This window comes from Gossypium raimondii, chromosome 3, assembly GCF_025698545.1.
Source record: "Gossypium raimondii isolate GPD5lz chromosome 3, ASM2569854v1, whole genome shotgun sequence".
NCBI lineage: Eukaryota > Viridiplantae > Streptophyta > Magnoliopsida > Malvales > Malvaceae > Gossypium > Gossypium raimondii.
In genome coordinates this window covers 43343275-43364057 of record NC_068567.1, presented here as the reverse complement: position 1 = coordinate 43364057, position 20783 = coordinate 43343275, and the positions used below count along the sequence as shown (strand labels likewise).

Below are 20783 nucleotides of genomic sequence, written 5' to 3'. Positions count from 1 at the left end.
CGAATAGCTCAAAGACAAGTCAAGATGGACCTTGGAAATCAAAATCAAGACCAAGGTAATGAAGTCGACTATGTACGAAATCCTATCCTCATTGTCAATGATAGGGATCGATGCAATAGACAATATGCTGTGCCACTTTTCAGTGAGTTAAACCCAAGAATTAGAAGGCCAAATATTGAGGCAACCCAGCTTGAATTGCAACCAGTGATGTTTCAAATGCTACAAACGGTGGGCCAATTTAGTGGTATGCTCTCGGAAGATCCACACCTCCACCTTCGATTGTTTATGAAGGTGAGTGATTCATTCAAGATAGCCAATGTGACTGAAGACGCGCTGAGGTTGAAGATGTTTCCGTACTCGTTTCGAGATCGAGCATGAGTATGACTCAATTCATTTCCACCAAGTTTCATATCTACATGGCAAGAATTAGCAGAGAGATTTTTGGTTAAGTATTTCCCGCCTAGCAAAAACGCTAAGTTGAGGAACGAGATCACAACTTTCCAAAAATTGGATGACGAGTCTTTGTCTGAGGCTTGGGAGCGGTTCAAGGAGTTACTTCGTAAATGTCCGCATCATGGGATTCCTCACTGTATTCAATTGGAGACATTCTATAATGGTCTCAATGCACATACAAGATTGATGGTAGATGCTTCCGTAAATAGTGTAATTTTTTCTAAGTCTTATAATGAGGCTTATGAGATCATCGAGAGGATTGTCAGTAATAACTATCAGTAGCCAATAAATCGAATAGATTTAGGAAGACACGTAGCTGGAGTTCATGAAGTTGACTCTCTCACTTCATTATCAGCTCAGGTATCATCTATTTCCTCTATGTTAAAACAGTTAACCGCTAATAGTACTAACAATTTTGCAGCTCAGGCACCAAGTCTGTTTGTAATATTTTTCTATGTGTACTGTGGGAAAGGTCATTCTTTTGAGACTTGTCCATCAAATCCTGAGTCAGTGTACTATATGGGCAACCAATATCAAAATAAGAATGCAAAAGGACCCAGTCCAACTTCTACAATCCTTCATGGCGTAATCATCCTAACTTTTCTTGGAGCAACCAAGGAAATAGACCGAACAATATAGCAAATACCCAACCAATCTCAAGAGTTTAATCAGCAAGCTCTCAAACCACCTCAAACTGAGGCATCAAACAGTTTGGAGAACTTGTTGAAAGCGTACATGGCAAAGAATGACGCTTTGATCCAAAGCCAAGTAGCAACACTGAAAAATTTGGAAAACTGAATGGGTCAGTTGGCTACGGAGCTTCGTAATAGACTGCAAGGAACCTTACCGAGCAATACTGAGAATCTAAGAAATTTGGGTAAAGAATATACCAAGGTAGTGGCATTGCGAAGTGGTAAGACTCTTGAACCCCGATTGATTGATGTCGAAGATGAGCACGTTGAAAACGAGAAAAGTCAACCAAATGTTGAAGGTCATACACCAAAGGAATCAGAATCTACAAATTCTGACAAGGTAAACCCTAACTTAGTGAATTTAGATATTTTAACATCTTCTTTGGATGCAGATTTACCTACTAAGAAAAGTTGTCCGGTTCAACCGAAAGTTCCATCACCTCCATATCCGCAAAGATTGCAGCAACACAAATAGAAACAGGAGGTGCAATTCAAGAAGTTTTTGGATGTTCTAAAGCAGATACATATGAATAGTCCGTTGGTGGAGGCTTTAGAACAAATGCCAAATTATGTGAAGTTTATGAAGGATATACTGTCCAAGAAGAAATGACTGAATGAGTATGAGATTGTTGCCTTGACAAAAGAGTGCAATGCGTTCCTGTAGAACAAACTGCCACCGAAATTAAAAGACCCAAGAAGCTTTACTATACCCTGTAACAGTGGTAAATCTTATTGTGGTAAAGCTTTGTGTGACTTAGGAGCGAGTATCAACTTGATGGCTAAGTCTATTTTCAAGATGTTAGGGATAGGTGAAGTAAGACCTACAACTGTGATGCTTCAGCTAGCAGATCGATCGTTAGCATATCCCGAAGGAAAGATCGATGATGTTTTGGTAAGAGTCGATAAATTTATTTTTCTGCTGGTTTCATTATTTTAGATTTTGAAGCAGATAAGGAAGTGTTAATTATCCTTGGGAGACCTTTCCTAGCCACGGGGAGCATGTAACTTTTAACATTCTTAAAGCGATGAAATTTCCCGATCCGACAGAGGAGTGTTCAGTTATGGAAGAGATAGAAACCAAGGTTTTGAATAAAATTTTGAAGAAGATCCATTGGAGAAAGCCTTAGATCTTGACCCTTTGGAGGATGAACAAAGTGAAGAAAACATGGCTTTGATGGAAGCCAATTTGGGAAATTTTATTCAATCCACACAGTTTGAACTGTTGGATTTAGAAGTTAGAGAATTTGTGCAACCCAAGTTGTCAATCAAAGAACCACCTACACTCGAACTAAAGGTACTTCCTTTCCATTTGAAATATGTTTATTTAGGTGATTATTCTACTTTTCCATTGATTATTTCAGCAGAACTAACGAAAGATCAAGAGGCAGAATTGATTGTTGTTTTAAAAAAAATTAAGAAAGAAATTGGTTGGACCATAGTTGACATTCGAGGTATAAGCCCTTCTTTTTGCATGAATAAAATCATTTTAAAAGAAGGTGAAAGAGCTCGAATTGATGGGCAAATGAGGCTCAATCCTATTATGAAAGAAGTTGTGAGAAAGGAAGTGATCAAATTGTTAGATGCGGAAATCATCTATCCTATGTCAGATAGTTCATGGGTAAGTTCGGTACAGTATGTGCCGAAGAAAGGTGGAATCACGATTGTTGAAAATGAGCGTAACAAGTTAGTTCCAATGAGAATTGTTACTGGTTGAAGAATTTGTATTGATTACAGAAAGTTGAATAAATCCATTCGGAAGGACCATTTTCTGGATCAGATGTTAGATCCTAAGGTAGTTGTAATGCCCCAAAATTTTTAATTCTTGTTTTTGTGTTTATATGATATAAGTACTTGTCTGCTTCAATGGTTAAGTGCTCTGGGTGTGTGTGGGAGGTTCCAAGTTCAAGCCATGACTTGGGCAAATTCTAGTACTTTTATAAATAAAGCCTTAACCTGGCCTAAATGGATTAAGTTTAATAGTTGGTAATAAAATAACATAATGGGTTTGTTGGTCTAGTGGTTAAATGGAGTGTTTGATTGCATGAGGTCTTATGTTCGAATCCATGTTGGAGGGTAGGCGTTATTTTTGAGCAATGATGGACAAGTATTTCGGCAGAGTGGGATTCTGGAGTGGTTGTAGGTTAGTAGGATTAGTGGGAGAAAATTTAGGGATATGGGGCAGCTATCGATATCATCCAAGTTTCTATTTCGTTTTTACTTTTCCCAAATTTCGGCATTCTCCTCTTTTCCCCAATTTTTCCGTCGTCCTATTCTTCTTTGCTTTGCCGAATTTTTGCTCCCTAGTCCACCCTTTCCGTTTGATTTTTCTACTAGCCCACTTTTCGTCCAGCAATTGTATACACTAGCTCTATAACTATCTGACTGCCTTTATTTTATAGTTTCTTAGCTAGTTCCTAAAAAGGATGGTTTTGGCTCTCTTGGTTTTGGCAAAAATCAAAAATCAGTTACGGCTTCACAAGCTTAGAAATTCTAGTTCGTTACCGGTAAATGTTTAGGTTCATTATCAATTTTGATGTAGACGATTTTCAGTTGTGAGTTTTCTTTAGTGATCTAAATTGGGATATAATTATTTATTTTTTAGGTCTTGAAGTTCTTGGGAGCGTATTAGCATCAAACAAAACCAGGTGTGTACCCAAAACACAAAAATAAGAGATTCGGTGAAAAGTCAGCAGTAGGCTAACTTTGAAAAATCACCATAAATTGTGGAAAATGAATTAGAGGATGAAAAAAACGGAATTAAAGATATTTGAGTCTAGTTTCTCATAGAAGAAACGAAGTAGCAAAAGAATTTCATATTATGAGATATTTGAATTTTAGTGAGACAGGGTCAGAATGATTTCGGAATTCCCTTTCCTGAATTTGGAAAATTATCAAAAATTGGAGAAAAATAATTATGGGTTAGAATTTATATGTTTAAAATCCTGAATGAGTTTATTTTCAAGAGAAATAAGCGAAAACATCATCCGAATTCTGTACAAAAATTTACTTGATTTTTAGTGCAAAAAGGTCGAAACTGTCAAACAGCAGAATAGGGGAAACTTTAAAGAATAAACTATACTTATTGGCTAAACCAAAAATTCTAAAAATTTTATGGTAAGAAGATATATGAGTCTAGTTTCAAGGAAAATTTGTGAATCTTAATTCGAAAATCTGTAGCTTAAGATACAAATCATTTAGTAACAGTAACTCAAGTAGACAGCTTTGAAGGATCATATAAATAAATAGTGGAAACACATATGAATAATTTCCTAGCACGGGTTACATTAAAATGGATCACGAGGCCAAGGCCAATTTGGTTTATGTGGGCCACACAGGCATGTGAGCCCACACGGGCAAACATCATGGGCTTGTAGGCCCATTTTCACTGTTTGACTGATAAGGTTGCACGGGTCGCCCAAGTCGACAGTGAACCTACTGTAGGGTCGGTAAGTTTACCTAGACCCCTAATTGACTGAAATGACTGTATGACTGATATGATTAAGCATGATGATGCCCCACTAATTTGATATTGTATGTCCTATTTACATGCATGATATTATGTTATAGCTTGTCATATTTATATATTGCATTGCATTGGGTTGGGGGATTATATTGTTCGGAGGAACTGTACTGAAAGGCCTCAAGCCTAATTTACTGGTAGCTCAGCTGCAAACTACTGTCTAGTGCCACATTCGATACTACTTGGAGTGTAGGGATGGATGGGTTAATTATATCCCCACATGGACTCTAGGGTTGGACGGAGATGATGTGTAGAGGTTGGATGGGTAGGATTTTTGTGACTGTATATATGTTACTGCTACTGATACTGTGATGGGCTAAAGCCCTACTGCATGACTGTTTTTGTGCTGAGATGGGCTAAGGCCCAAACTAGACTGATACTGATACTGAAAAGGGCTTAAGCCAAGACTGTGATTATTTGTTTACTGTCTGTTCATTTGTATAGGGATTACACACTGAGTTTACATAAACTCACCCCTTCTATTTAATTTGTACAGGTAATCCTCAGATATAGGTGGATTAGTGTGGCGGAAGACTCATTGGTGGCCACACGACTTCATTTACATTGTTTATTACCTATTTATGATTTTACTTTTATTTGGGAGTATTTTGCTGTAATTATGGCCTTTACAGATTTTGGTTTAAATTTGGTTTTTATACAGTTTTATGATTTAAATCTGCTAGTGTTAGGTAAAACTCAGGTTTTCAAATGAAATTAATGTTTTATCAAAAATACCACGAATACGCAAACTGTTTAAAAGCTTCCGCAAGAAAAAAAATGTTTTGAAATTGAATAATGATTTGTAAATGAATAATAATTTAGAAACGAACGATACGATTTGAAATTAATATAAGGTAATGAAGAAAATGGTTAAATAGCAAAGGGAATTTAGTGATGACATATTTTTCAAAAAGCATTACCCTGTGACATCGTCAGATTCGACCATAACGTCTAGGTGGGGTTTGGGGTGTTACATTTAGTGGTATGAGCAGGGTTGTAAAATTCAGCTTTGGATGTGGGTTTTTTAAGACGTGATTTTTGATAACTGATTTTTAAATATTTTTACTGAAAGTGTGGTACATCGAGTCTCCGGGGCCGATATAGTAAGTTTTCTGAAACTGTGAATTGTTTAAATTGAAACTGAAATTGTCTTTGATATTATATCCTGAAACTGCTATAGGTAGTATATACTGAGACTATTATAGATAGACTATACTGAAAACACTTAAAATAGTGTATACTGAGACTGTAGTAAAAGTGATAGACATTGATTGACACTACGATAGATGAAATAAACTTTACACTTTTGATACTATTTTCATAAAATATCTGTTAATAAACACTAGAACTGTAAATTGATGCATAAAACTGTTAATATCGATAAAATGCAATTAGACAATGAGCACCAGAGGTACTCGCGGAAGGGGTACTAGAGGCCAAGGTAAAAGTTGTAGAGGGGCTCGAGCTAAGTACTTGTCATCGGACAGTCTACCAAATTTGGATACGACTGAGACGTCAGTGTCACCTGCTACTGAAACTGGGTCTCAAGATCGCATGGCTGGGGACGATGCATTGTCCTAGCCTATGCTAAGGATTTTAGAGAGAGTCGGTGGGCCTAATATTGGATTTGGGGGTCGAGGGTCAGTTACGGAATGACCTCGGTCTAATAGAGCTGAGCTCTTCAGGGGTGTCACTGGGGTCACCCTAATGTGGCCGAGTATGAGGCCGAGTTTTTGAGACTGAGCCGCTATGCGCGAGGTATGGTGGCATCTGAGTATGAGCGATGTGTCAGCTTTGAGGATGGCTTCAGAGATAATTTGAGAGTTCTGATAGCCCCGCAGGGGAAGTGAGTTCTTTCTGCCCAGGTCGAGAAGGCAAAAATCGTCGAGGAGGATATGGAGGTAGACATGATTGGAGAACGTCAGAACTACTTATCTAATGTGATCTCTGCATTAGTGGCGGAGAAATTAGTTCGTAAGGGATGTGAGGCATTCTTGGCCTCTGTAAGTGTTTTGAATTTTAGGGACTCTATAGTTAAGGATATCAAAACGGTAAAGGATGTTCTGGACGTCTTTCTTGATGAGCTATCTGGTTTACCTCTGAATTGTAAAGTGGAGTTTGGGATAGAGCTCCTTCCTGGTACAGCTCCGGTGTCCATCGTGGGTTCATCTGCCCTAGTGTGTCTCCGTGGGGAGCACCGATTCTGTTTGTAAAGAAAAAGGATGGAACGGTACGTATGTGCATCGACTACAGGTAGTTAAATAAATTGACCATTAAGAATAAATATCCCTTACCGAGGATAGATGATTTGTTTGACCAATTTCGAGGAGCTTCGGTTTTCTCTATGATTGACCTTCAATCTGGATATCATCAATTAAGGGTTAAGGAGGCTGATGTTCATAAGAAGGCGTTTAAGACTCGTTATGGTCACTATGAGTTCCTAGTGATACCATTCGGACTGACTAATGCATCGGTAGCTTTCATAGATTTAATGAATCGAGTGTTCCAGCCTTATCTGGATTGGTTTGTAGTGGTACTCATCGATGACATACTGGTTTACTTGAGGACTGAGGATGAGCATGATGAGCACATTCGAGTCGTTCTTCAGACTGTGAGGGAAAAACAACTCTATGCTAAGTTTAGTAAGTGCGGGTTCTGGCTGCGTGAAGAGACATTTCTTGGTCATGTAGTTTCAACTAAGAGGATTCATGTTAATCCTCGAAAGAATGAGGCTGTGTTGGAGTGAAAGTAGCCTAGGAACGTGTTTGAGATCCGTAATTTTCGGGGACTGTCGGGTTATTATCGATGATTTGTAGAGGGTTTTCCATTGATTGCAGCATTCTTGACTAAGCTGCTACATAAGGGCCGTTTAACTGGACTGATGAACAGTAAGAGAGCTTTGAGAAAGTCAAGACTGTACTTACTGATGCCCCTATTCTAATTCAGCCAGAGTTTGGAAGGAGTTTACTATTTACAGCGATGCATCACATGTCAGTTTAGGATATGTGTTGATGTAAGAGGGTAAAGTGGTAGCGTACGTGTCTCATCAGCTTAAGACTCATGAGGTGAATTATCCAACGCATGACATGGAGTTGGCCGCAGTAGTATTCGCACTGAAAATCTGGAGGCATTACTTGTATGGTGAGAAGTGTATCATTTAAACTGATCACAAAAGCCTCAAGTACCTCTTCACTCAGAAGAAGCTGAATCTTAGGCAGCGTAGGTGGATTGAGCTACTTAAGGACAATGACTATACTATTAAATACCACCTTGGTAAGGCCAATGTGGTGGCCGACGCACTAAGCCGTAGAGCTATAACTGACCTAAGGGCAATATTTACTTGCCTCAGTTTCTTTGATGGTAGTAGTCTGTTGGTCGAACTACAAGTTAAACCACGTGGATAGAGCAGATTAAGGGTAAGCAAAAAGAGGATGAGTTGTTGGGACTTCATTTCCGACAAGTTGAGAGTGGGCATATTGAGATTTTGGACTGAATAGCGAAGGGGTACTCTATTTTTGTGAGAGAATCTATGTACCGAAAGATACTGAATTGAGGCAGTCTATACTGCGAGAGGCGCATAGTAGCCTTTATGCTATGCATCCTGGCATAAATAAGATATACCACGACCTTCGTGAGTTGTACTGGTGGCCAAGTCTTAAGCGAGAGGTTACAGAATTTGTGGCTAAGTGTCTGACATGCCAACAGGTTAAGGCTGAGCATCAATTACCTTCGGGTTTGTTGTAGCCAGTCAAGATTTCACTTTGGAAGTGGGAAAAAGTGACTATGGACTTTGTTAGTGGGTTACCCCACACATCTATTAAGAAGGATTCTATATGGGTCATCGTAGATCGATTAACCAAGTCTACCCACTTTATACCGGTTCGTACTGACTACCCTTCGTAGAAGCTGGCTAAACTGTATATGTCTAAGATAGTAAGACTGCATGGGGTACCAGTTTCGATAATATCTGATAGGGATCCTCGCTTCACATCTAGATTCTAGAAGAAGCTGTATGAAGCTCTGGGTACAAGATTGGACTTCAGTACTGCGTTCCATCCTTAGACTGACAGTCAATCAGAGAGGGCGATTTAGATACTGGATGATATGTTAAGAAGTTGTGTGATTGATTTCCGAGGCAGTTGGGAGGATTACTTGCCGCTAGCAGAGCTTGCTTATAACAACAGCTATCAGTCTAGTATCCAAATGGCACCTTACAAGGCTTTATATGGTCGTAGGTGTCGTACACCTTCATGTTGGACTGAGTTGGCCGAGCGGCGTGTTCTGGGCCCTGAACTAGTTTCTGATACTGAGGATAAAGTTACATTGATTCGGGACCGATTGAAAGCTGAATCTGATAGGTAGAAGTCCTACGTCGATCTGAAGCATTGAGACATTGAGTATTCTGTGGGGGATTTCATTTTTCTCAAGGTCTCGCCATAGAAGAAGGTACTGAAGTTTGGTCGTAAGGGTAAGTTGAGCCCTAGGTTTATTGGGCCTTACCGCATACCGAAACGTGTGGGACCAGTTGCCTACCAGTTGGAGTTACCTCCAGAAATGGATTGGATTCACGACATGTTCCTCGTCTCTATGTTGAGGCGTTATCGCTCTGATCTCACGCATATTGTTCCTATTGAGGAGATCGAGGTTAGGCCAGATTTGACCTTTGAGGAGGAGCCAGTTCAGATTTTGGAGCGTGATGTAAAGGTTCTAAGAAGGAAATCCATCCCACTGGTTAAGGTTCTTTGGCATAACTATAGCTCTGAAGAGGTCACATGGGAGTTTAAAGATGCGAGGCGACAGCAGTATCCTCATCTGTTCTGATCAGGTAAAATTTCGAGACAGAAATTTTTTTAAGGGGGTTAGAATTGTAACGCCCCAAAATTTTTAATTCTTGTTTTTGTTTTTATATGACATAAGTACTTTTCTACTTCAATGGTTAAGTGCTCTGGGTGAGTGTGGGAGGTCCCAAGTTCAAGCCATGACTTGGGCAAATTTTAGTATTTTTACAAATAAAGCCTTAACCTGGCCTAAAGGGCTTAAGTTTAATAGTTGGTAATAAAATAACAAAATGGGCCTGTTGGTCTAACGTTTAAGTGGAGTGCTTGATTGCATGAGGTCTTGAGTTCGAATCCATGCTAGAGGGTAGGCGTTATTTTTGCGCAATGATGGACAAGTATTTCGGCAGAGTGTGATTCTGGAGTGGTTGTAGGTTAGTAGGATTAGTGGAGAAAATTTAGGGATATGGGGTAGCTATCGGTATCATCTAAGTTTCTATTTGGTCTCTATTTCCCAAATTTCGACATTCTTCTCTTTTCCTTAATTTTTTGGCCGTCCTATTCTTCTTTGCTTTGCCGAATTTTTGCTCCCTAGTCCACCCTCTCTGTTTGATTTTTTTCTACTATCCCACTTTCTAGCTAGCAATTGTATACACTCGTTCTATAAGTATCTGACTGCCTTTATTTTATAGTGTCTCAGCTAGTTCCTAAAAAGGATGGTTTTGGCTCTCTTGGTTTAGGCAAAAATCAGAAATCAGTTGCGGCTTCACAAGCAAATTGAGCGTTAGAAATTTCGGTTCGCTGTCGTTAAGTGTTTAAGTTTGCTATCGATTTTGATGTAGGCGATTTTCAGTTGTGAGTTTTCGTTAGTCATCTAAATTGGGCTCTAATTATTTATTTTTAGGTATTGGAGTGCTTGGGAGCGTATTAACATCAAACAAAACTAGGTGTGTACCCGAAACACAAAAATAAGGGATTCGGCGAAAAGTCGAAATTGCTTACTGTCAAGACAGCAGCAGTAGGGTAATTTTGAAAAATCATCATAAATTATGGAAAACGAATTAGAGAATGAAAAAATATGGATTAAAGCTATTTGAGTCTAGTTTCTCATAGAAGAAAAGAAGTAGCAAAAGAATTTCATATTATGAGATATTTGAATTTTAGTGACACAGGGTTAGAATGATTTCGAAATCCCCTTTCCTAACTTTGGAAAATTATCAAAAATTGAGAAAAATAATTATTGGTTAGAATTTATATGTTTAAAATCTTGAATGAGTCTATTTTCAAGAGAATTAAACAAGAACATCATATGAATTACATGCGAGAATATAATTAACTTTTAGTGCGAAAAGGTCGAAATTATTAGATAGAAAAATAGGGAAACTTTAAAGAATAAAATGTAATTATTGGCTAAACCAAAAATTTGAAAATTTTATGGTAAGAATATATATGAGTCTAGTTTTAGGGAAAATTTGCGGATCTTAATTCGAAATTCTGTAGCTTAAGATACAAATAATTTAGTAACAGTAACTCAAGTAGACAGCTTTGAAGGATCATATAAGTAAATAGTGTAACACATATGAATAATTACCTAGCACGGGTTACATTAAAATGGATCACGAGCCCGAGGCCAATTTGGGTCAAGTGGGCCACACCGGCGTGTGGGCCCACACGGGCAAACATCATGGGCTTGTAGGCCCATTTTCACTGTTTGACTGATAAGGTTGCACGGGTTGCCCAAGTCAACTGTGAACCTACTGTAGGGTCGGTAAGTTTACCTAGACCCCTAATTGACTAAAATGACTGTATGACTAATATGATTAAGCATGATGATGTCCCACTGATTTGATACTATATGCCCTGTTTACATGCGTGATATTATGTTATAGCATGTCATATTTATATTGCATTGCATTGGGTTAGGGGATTATATTGTTCGGAGGAACTAAACTGAAAGGCCTCGAGCCTAATTTACTGGTAGCTCAACTGTAAACTACTGTCTAGTGCCGCATTCGATACTACTTGGCGTGTAGGGATGGGTGGGTTGATTATATCCCCATATGAAGTGTAGGGTTAGACAGAGATGGTGTGTAGAGGCTGGATGGGTAGGATTTTTGTGACTGCATATATGTTACTACTACTGATACTGTGATGGGCTAAAGCCCTACTGCATGACTATTTTTGTACTGAGATGGACTAAGGCTCAAACTGGACTGATACTGATACTGAAAAGGGCTTAAGCCTAGACTGTGATTATCTGTTTACTGTATGTTCATTTGTATGGGGATTACACACTGATTTTACGTAAACTTACCCCTTCTATTTAATCTGTACAGGTAATCCCCAAATATAGGCGGATCAGTGCGGCAGAGGACTTATTGGTGGCCACACGACTTCTTTTACACTGTTTATTACCTATTTATGATTTTACTTTTATTTGGGAGTATTTTTCTGTAATTATGGCCTTTAAGGATTTTGGTTTAAATTTGGTTTTTATACGTTTTTATGATTTAAGTCTACTAGTGTTAGGGAAAACTCAGGTTTTCAAATGAAATTAATATTTTATCAAAAATACCACAAATATGCAAACTGTTTAAAAGCTTCTGCAAAAAAAAGTGTTTTGAAATTGAATAACGATTTGTAAATGAATAATGTTTTGGAAACGAATGACACGATTTGAAATTAACATAAGGTAATGAAAAAATGGTTAAATAGAAAAGGGAATTTAGCGACCACATATTTTTCGAAAAGCACTACCTTATGACATCGTCAGATTCGGCCATAACGTCTAGGTCGGGTTTGGGGTGTTACGGTAGTCATGCGATTCCTACATAAGCATGTGTTCACACGATTTGGGACACCAAGAGCTATTATTAGTGATGAAGGTTCACTTTGTGAACAAATAGCTTAAGTGGTTGCTTGACAAATATGATGTGAAGCACAAGATTGCTACTGTCTATCACCCCAAGTCCAATGGGCAAGTTGAAAGAGTGAACCGTGAAATCAAAGGTATCCTTGAAAAGGTAGTATGGCCTAGCAGAAAAGATTGGTCTCGAAGGCTCGATGATGCATTATGGGCTTATCAAACAACATTTAAGACTCCGTTAGGAATGACTCCTTATCGGTTAATCTTTGGAAAGGCGTGTCATTTGTCATTAGAGTTGGAGAATAAAGCTCACTGGGCTTTGAAAGAGTTAAATTTTGATCTAAAGTAGGCCGATGAGAGAAAGATGTTACAACTGGATGAGTTGGAAGAGTTGAGGTTGTTTTCCTATGAGAATGCGAAAATGTGTAAAGAAAGATCAAAGAGATGGCATGATACTTATATACAACTTCGCAAGTTTAAAGAAGGTCAGAAGGTGTTGTTGTTTAATTCAAGGCTGAAGTTATTTCCTGGGAGGCTGAAATCCCGATGGAAAGGACCCTATACCATCTACCGAGTTTTTCCTTTTGGAGCTATTGAATTATATGACAATTACGGAGGTACGTTTAAAGTTAATGGTCAACGTCTCAAACATTAATGGGATGGTGAAGTTGAGCGAATTGAATCCTTACTCAAATTAGCAGACCTTCAATTTTTTCATGAATTCATTGTATAAATAAATAATTAATTAGAACTTATTTTCTTAATTTATTACATTTAATTAATTCTGTCTAAGGAGATTAGAACTTAAGCGGGACCGCTGTGACCCCCCAACCTTTCTTGGGAATTAATTTAATGTAATTTGTTAAGAAGAAATTTTCTAATTAAAATTTTTAAGTTTCATTTTGTTCAGTTTAAATTTTATTTTTTTATGTTAATAAAGGGGGTCAATTTTGGCCCAAGTACTAATCAGTTTTTTTTCAGATACAGTCTGAGTATGAGGCCCAAGACAGCAAAAATGAGGGAAAAAATTAGGCCTTGCCATCACACCCAAGTAACTTTAATAAACTCTGTCGAATTTTTGGGAAAGTACCATGTCTCGCAAAAGAACTAGATCGTCAAAGACTACTCTTGAAAATCGGATTGTGGTTGGTGAAGAAGTGAAAGAGCGATTTGATTCAATTTTCAAGCATCAACCTATGATGCCAGAAAAATTTTTTAATCTGAAGAGCAATGATGTGATGGTTGTTCCAGTGCAAATTAGAAAGATAATCAATACTCTCAAATGGGAACGATTCTGTAATGCTCGTTCACTTCCCGATGATGAACTAGTTCGAGAATTCTATGCTAGTTTGACTACGTAAAATGCTACTAAAGTCATTGTTCGAAAGAAAAATGTACCTTTTACTTCTAAGTCCATCAATGATTTTTTTAATTTACCTGATGTTGAAGAAGATGAGTACTACCCTATGATGAGCAATATCAATTGGGATTTTTTTTCAACAAGTGCTTGATGTTGTGACAAATCTGGGATCCCAATGGATTATAAGAAAGTATGGGAGCCATTCTTGTCGAAGAGAATACTTGAAACCAGTAGCAAAGGTATGGTTTTATTTTGTTAGCTACAGTTTTATTCCTATCTCACACAGTTCCACCATCTCGATGGAACGGATGCTCTTGTTATATGCAATCTTGACAAAAAAATCCATTAATGTTGGAAAAATTATCCTCAAAGAGATTCATGATTGTGCTAAAAAGAAGGTAGGAAGTGCTTATTTCCCATCATTAATCACTTCACTTTGCTTAAGGGCCCGTGTTAAAACACAAGCAAATCTGAAGGGGCAGTATGTTCAAGGGTGTATTACAAGTCATGATCTTGAAAGGTTGGTAGAAAGAGTGCATGAGTTGAACCAATGTGAGCAAGAGAAACTAATTGAGCCAGAAACCGAAGAGTCAACAAATAAAACAAAAACTGAAGAAGAAGAATCTGATAATGAACCAAATAGTCCTCAACCAACTGAAGGAGCTGAAAACCCTGAACCTAGGGTTGAGCCAGAAGAAGAACCAATCAAGCTAAGTGTTGAACCTGAATTTACAACTCCCATGCCAACTTCTGCAAGTACTTCAAGGAAATCAGAGTTGTCAATTTTGATGGATATGTGCAAGTTCATGCACAATCAGCAACAAACTTACTGGAAATATGCAAAAATTAGAGATGATTCAATTCGAAATACTTTTAAGAATATCTCTAATACTTTTGTTCCTGAGTTCCTAGATGCTATCTTTGAGACATGGACGGAAGAGACTGACGATGCAACCGAAGATGGAGCTAAAGAAGACAAGGGGAATAAGTCAGAAAAATAAAATGAGGGATTCTTGTCTTGTTATTTATTTAATTATTTTTAGATCTTTAGGAATTTATTTCTTTAGTAATTAGGATTTAATTTTTGCAAAATAAAACATAGCAAGCATGAATAAATACTTCTTTAGAAAGAAAAAGGTTAAGTGATGTGGCAATGGGAATAAACATGTCTAGGATTGGGTTATTAGGAAAGACTTGGTATTTAAGCAGTCTTAATGACTCACCTCTCTTTCTTTACAACCCTACCTGGTGTTCAGTTTTCATTCATTACTTTATTCTCGCAATGAGGACATTGCTTCTTTTTAAATGGGGGTAAGGAAAATAATTGCTCGAAATTTTTAAAATTTTCAAGTATGTTTCAAATCATTCTTTCATAAGTATGTCTTAATAAATGAATGTTTAGAAATTTTCTTTTTAATAAGATAGCTTGTATGCAAGCATGAATGATGATTTTATCTGAGTGATTGTATGCTATCATGAAAAATGGAATGTTTTTATGATCTTAGTCTTAGGTAATGTTTGCCATGAAAACTTAGTTTCTCTTGAGATTAGACATGCATGAAGGTTTATATCTTTAGAATTGACTTAGTAACTTTCTTAAGGTGAAATCCTAGGGGACATAAAAATCTAAAATGATATAGGCACCATTTTTTTTTTTGGATCGTTTGAGCCTTTTCAAGCACACCTTATGATATTAGACCCTTGAAACTATAATTTTGAGCTTAAAGGTCTATTCATTGTAATAAACCTACATTATAAGCCAGTACCATCTTTTTAAAATTATCCTTATTTTGTGTGCCTATCTTAACTAAAGTTGTCTTGGGAATCAACATTTGAGGAAATTTTCATAAAGATGTATGTGCTCATGCTTAAAAAAAAAACAACAAAGACAAAGAAAGAGTGAAGAAAAATTTGCTCAATCTCCAAAAAGAAAATGTATGAGTATGAGTTCAAAATAAGTTTGGGAGAGTTCCAAAGGTTCATTTGAAGAAAAAGGTTAAATTTCGAGAAATCCAAGACAAGTTAAAGGTTAAGATTTTGAAACTGAAATGTCCCATCTCTTCAAATCCCTACCTTTAACCGAGCCCCGTTACAACCTTATGAAAGGCCTATTGATTTGATAATTATATCACCTACATTAGTGGAGAGAAAGTATTAAGTCCAACATATGAAGATCATAACTAAGCCTTATGATTGTTTTGCTTGATTGATGAGAAATCGAATGAAAAATATTATCTATGGTTGTGATATACATGCAAACTATGATTCATGTTGGCATATCTTGAAACTTAGAATAAAATTTTCAAAATGTTTGTATATGAGTTACTTGTTAATAAAGAAGGTCTATGAGCATGAATTTATTAATGCATGATTATGAGACAAAGATTTGATGCTACTTACACTCTTAGCAAAATTTGCCTTAGCAAGACATTGTGCTATGCATGAACATTACTCGGGACGAGCAATGATTTAAGTTTGGGGGTATGTAAACTGAAAAAAATATATAGGATTTTTCCCATATAATTCATTATCTTTTTACTTAAATTTGTTGTTAAAACCAAGTAATTGTTTAATAAATTAATGAAATATACGAAAATATGAAATTAGGACATAGAAATTATTAAAATGTGATTTTATACTTTATTATATAGTTTTCATGCATAAAATGGCTTATTTTATATTAATTTGAGCATACTATATTTTTGAGCTATAAAGTGGGCCATGCATAATTAAATTAAATAATAAAATATAAATTTATATTAATATTTCATTTTTAATATTTCATTAATAAATTGGTTTTTAATTAATTAAGTAAATTGATTAATTAAAGTGGTTAAATTATATTATTTGGTACTCTAAACTATCTATTATTTTTGGACAGGTCTGAGAGTTTTCTTCTAATTGCAAAATCGTCCAAATTGGGGACCAAGTCAATCCAATTTTCGGCTGCACATGGATGTCATAAACCATTTCTTTTGATTTAATTATACAAAGTCCTTGAAGAGTTAAAGAAATCAGAGATTTTCCCGAAGATTTGCTGATGACCGAGTCTTAGTCCTGAGTTGTTGTGGCACTCAAATTGACCAAAATCAAGGGAAAATCAGCCACCTTCCCTCAATTCATGGCCGGCCACTCTTGGAGGAAGTTTCAAAGGATGGACACTTCTATTTTTAGCAAACTAGCTCCCTTGCCTCACCTATAAATAAGAGCTCATTTCTCACTTTTTCAATCATCCCTCATCCCATCATCTCTCACTCATTCATCATTCTCTCAACTCTTTTAGCTATCTTTCCCCTTCATCATCCTTGCATAAGGATTTTAGCAATTAAGCCTCTTAAAGAACCCTTGGTCGGTCACCTTGGAGAGCCATCAAGAAAGGAGCAACGCAAAGAAGCGAAGGAGCCTCGTCAGTCAAAGTCTTGGGTGACAGCCACTCTGAATTGGGTTTAATCTTTCTTTTCTTTAATTTAATATAAAGATGTTTGCTATGTTTTTTTCTTTGTTCTTGTTTACAACAATGATAGCTTAATTTTATTTAAGCTAGGATGATTATTTTGATTAAATAATATTTATTTGATTCATGCTTATAATGTTTGTGCCTCAATCGATCATGTTTTCAATTAAAATCAAGTCTGTATTTCATTCATACGTGATTGAAATGCACTTGAATTAGCTGAGCGATCCTAACTAGACGACGACTAATGGACACATAATTGAAATGTGCATGCTCAATTTAGATCCTAACCTGATTGAATTATAGGTTGCATAACAACTCTAACCAAGCTCTGTTATCTGCATAGTTTTTAGATTTGTGTGATTAAATTGTTTCAAACCTAATACGTTCTTGTTACCTCACACGAATGCTAAGAAACCCTTAGTAAATAAGGATCAGTAAAATGCGTATTTACTAAGTAAAGGGTTCCGAAAGGACCTAATGTGGTTTCCAAACTCATGAATGATCAAGTTGCCATGGAATGTTTTTCCGAATGTTATTAAGCATGTTGATAATAAATTGAGTTTAATTAAAGTAATTGTTCTAGTTTATTTATGTTATAATTGTTGCAAATTGTGTTTAATTTTACTAAAATCTATTTCATTCATAGTGTTTGCACACTTAGGATGATTTGCATTAGGGATTATTGCATTTAGTTTAATATATTTTAATCATCACTTCTCAACTATATTGTGTTTTTATTTACTAAATTATTAATATAATTTTACAAATTAAGTGACTTAGCACAAATAGAATCCCTGTGGAGACGATAACTCGATACTTACTTATTACTTGATGACGATTGTGTACACTTGCACAAATCCCAGCATTACAGTAAATTTTCTTTTAGGGATTTTTGCATGCTTGGATTACTTAAGCATAATAACCGGATAATGCATGATATCGGGCTTAAGTAAAATTTGATATTGTTCCCTAGTTTCCACTACATTGCAAATGAATTGGTTTTGAAAAATAAATCGATAAGGCAACTAATTTTCCAAAATGACTTGAAAAATAGTTTTTCTGCTGCACAAGTTTAACTGCGAGTTTCTTTTTAAAGAAAAACGACAAGCAGACGGTTTTTCTAAAACAACACTGTCATGATAAAATGAATCCTAAGTATACACGACCTAATGAATGAATGCTTTTAAGCTAACTCAAAGTAAAACTATAGTTTTCTCTAAAATGAGTTTATTTAATGTCTTCAAAAGTAACGTAAGTTAGCTTAGCCATTTCGGTGGCTAATGTAGCCTTCTCAATCTAGCCATAACGTCTAGGCCGAGTTTGGGAGGTTACATTAGGAGTTTAAGCAATTTAGTTCCGTAACTCGAGGGTTAACTAGCAACATGGAAGTCAACCAATCACTGCTTGTTATTAATCGATTAAGTTCATAGTTTTGCTTGATTTACAATTTAGTCATTTTCTGTTTCTAGGTAATTAATTAGTGTAATTAACCTCTTGTATGGCCTATCGTAATATAATTATTAATGAGTAGTTAGCTAGACTCCTTTAATTGCATGTTTGTAGTTTAGAAATCGTTTAATCAGCAACTCTTGTGGGTTCGATCCTTGAAATACCCTGATTTTTCATTGAACATTAGAAATATTACAATTGACCTGTCACACTTGCAGATATTGCTTTATTATTTGATTGTGTTAGTGTTGATTTCTCAGCCCCGGTGTTTGCAGGCGGTATCAATGAAATTCTATCTCACAATGGGTGATGTAAAGTCCAAAAGAAACTTTAGGTTGTTTTTGGAGGGACAATGACATTAATTCCGGTGAAATTAAAAATGAGATTAAGTATTGTAGTAGTAAATTTGAGTATTGTAGTGGATATATTAAAATCAATGATAAGATAAATGTTTAGATTCAAACACGATGTAATGATAAGGTGATAATAGAAAATAATTATTAGATATATTAGTTTAAAATATGTTTAAAAATATTAAATAATTAAATTTCTATTTTTCTTAAATAATGAAATATAAACTAAAAAATTTAAAATAATATTTATATTAAAAATAAATTATTTAAAATTATTTATTTTAAATTATAATGAAAATTATATTTATGATAATAAATTTTATATATTCACTACATTATTATATAAAATAAAATTTATATAACCATTATATAATAACATAATATATAATCTTCTACATTTTTAATACATGAATTTAGGCCCTTTTTTTTCTCTAATGTGTACATATTTTTTCTTAATGTGGTACCAATATTTGACAAAAGCCATGCATTTTGGTATTTAAAAGTAACAATATTAAATTTTAATGAAATCCATAATTTGCTAACAATATGAGCAATTAAATTTCATCAAATCAACTCTAAAACTCGAAAAACTTATAGTCATTGGATTGTATTTAACAAATTCACAATTAACACTAAATTTATACTATTAACAAAATCATGAAAATTCAAACCTAATAATATTATCAATAAACTTTTATCAAATCAACTCTAAAACTCGAATTAAACACTCTAAAACCTGTGATCCAAATCCAGCCATTTTCAAGTAAGACATTATATGGTTGTCCAGACAGTAGCCCGGCCCATGGCTACATGCTCTAAAAACGCGACACTATCTTGTCAATTAAAGAAATTGATCAACTAAAAAATAATTCCTCAAATTTAGCATTTCAACTTCTCAGTAAGACATAATTAATATTTTTATTGTCTCATTGATCGTTTGTGTCGTGTGATTGCCTAATCTGATAAGTAAACTCTTCTTGATTTTTGTCACGTTTATTAATTAAAATATTGTTAAACATTATTTTAAAATAATAAATAATTTAATATAACATATCAATTATATTAATAAACTCAAATAACCAAACATTAAATACACTCAGATAACCAATTATAAAAATATGTTCATATCTTAAATACAAAAACCGATATAAGATACTTCAAAAACATTAATAAAACAGATTAAGCATACCTTTAATACAAACTTAAACCTAATAAAACACAGCAAAAAAATGTCCTTCCCTTAAATACAAAAAACCTGATATAAGATACCACAAAACATTAACAAAACAAACTAATCATGCCGTTAATACAAACTTAAAGCTAATAAAACACAATAAAAAATTATTTGTCTTAAATACATAAAACTGATATAAGGTATCATAAAAACAATAATAAAACAAACAAATCATACTTTTAATACAAACTTAAACTTAATAAAATACACACACAAAAACTCTTTTACCTTTCAAAATTCTTTCTATAGCCGAATGTGAGGCCTGGTGGAGGACTATTTTTCATTTAAACAAGGAAGAAGAAGAAAAGAACAGAAAGAAAGAAAAAAAAATGACTGATGGAAAATTTTGACTTATGGGATAAGCCCATTAGTCATTTCTTTGTTTCTTTTTGTATTTCTTTTTTTTCATTTTTCCATACACAAGCAAATTTTGCCAGTTACCAATATCTTTATTTATTTTTATTAACACATCATTTTTTTCATTTAAATTTTCATATTTCTTATCTTCTTCAAATATTATTTTCTTCCTCATTTCTTTTATCATTTTCTAATTTTTTATTTCACCAATTTATTTTATTAAACTCTCATCATATCTTGTATACTTTTTTCCTTTTACTATTTTTC

General features: G+C 35.2%; 1 non-coding gene across 1 annotated transcript; it reads right to left on the bottom strand.

Moving 5' to 3' along the window:
* Positions 1-474: 474 nt before the first annotated feature.
* LOC128040084 (small nucleolar RNA R71) lies at positions 475-581 on the bottom strand. Its single transcript, XR_008194744.1, has one exon. It is a non-coding gene; the product is annotated as a small nucleolar RNA R71 (small nucleolar RNA).
* Between the last annotated feature and the right edge of the window lie 20202 nt (positions 582-20783).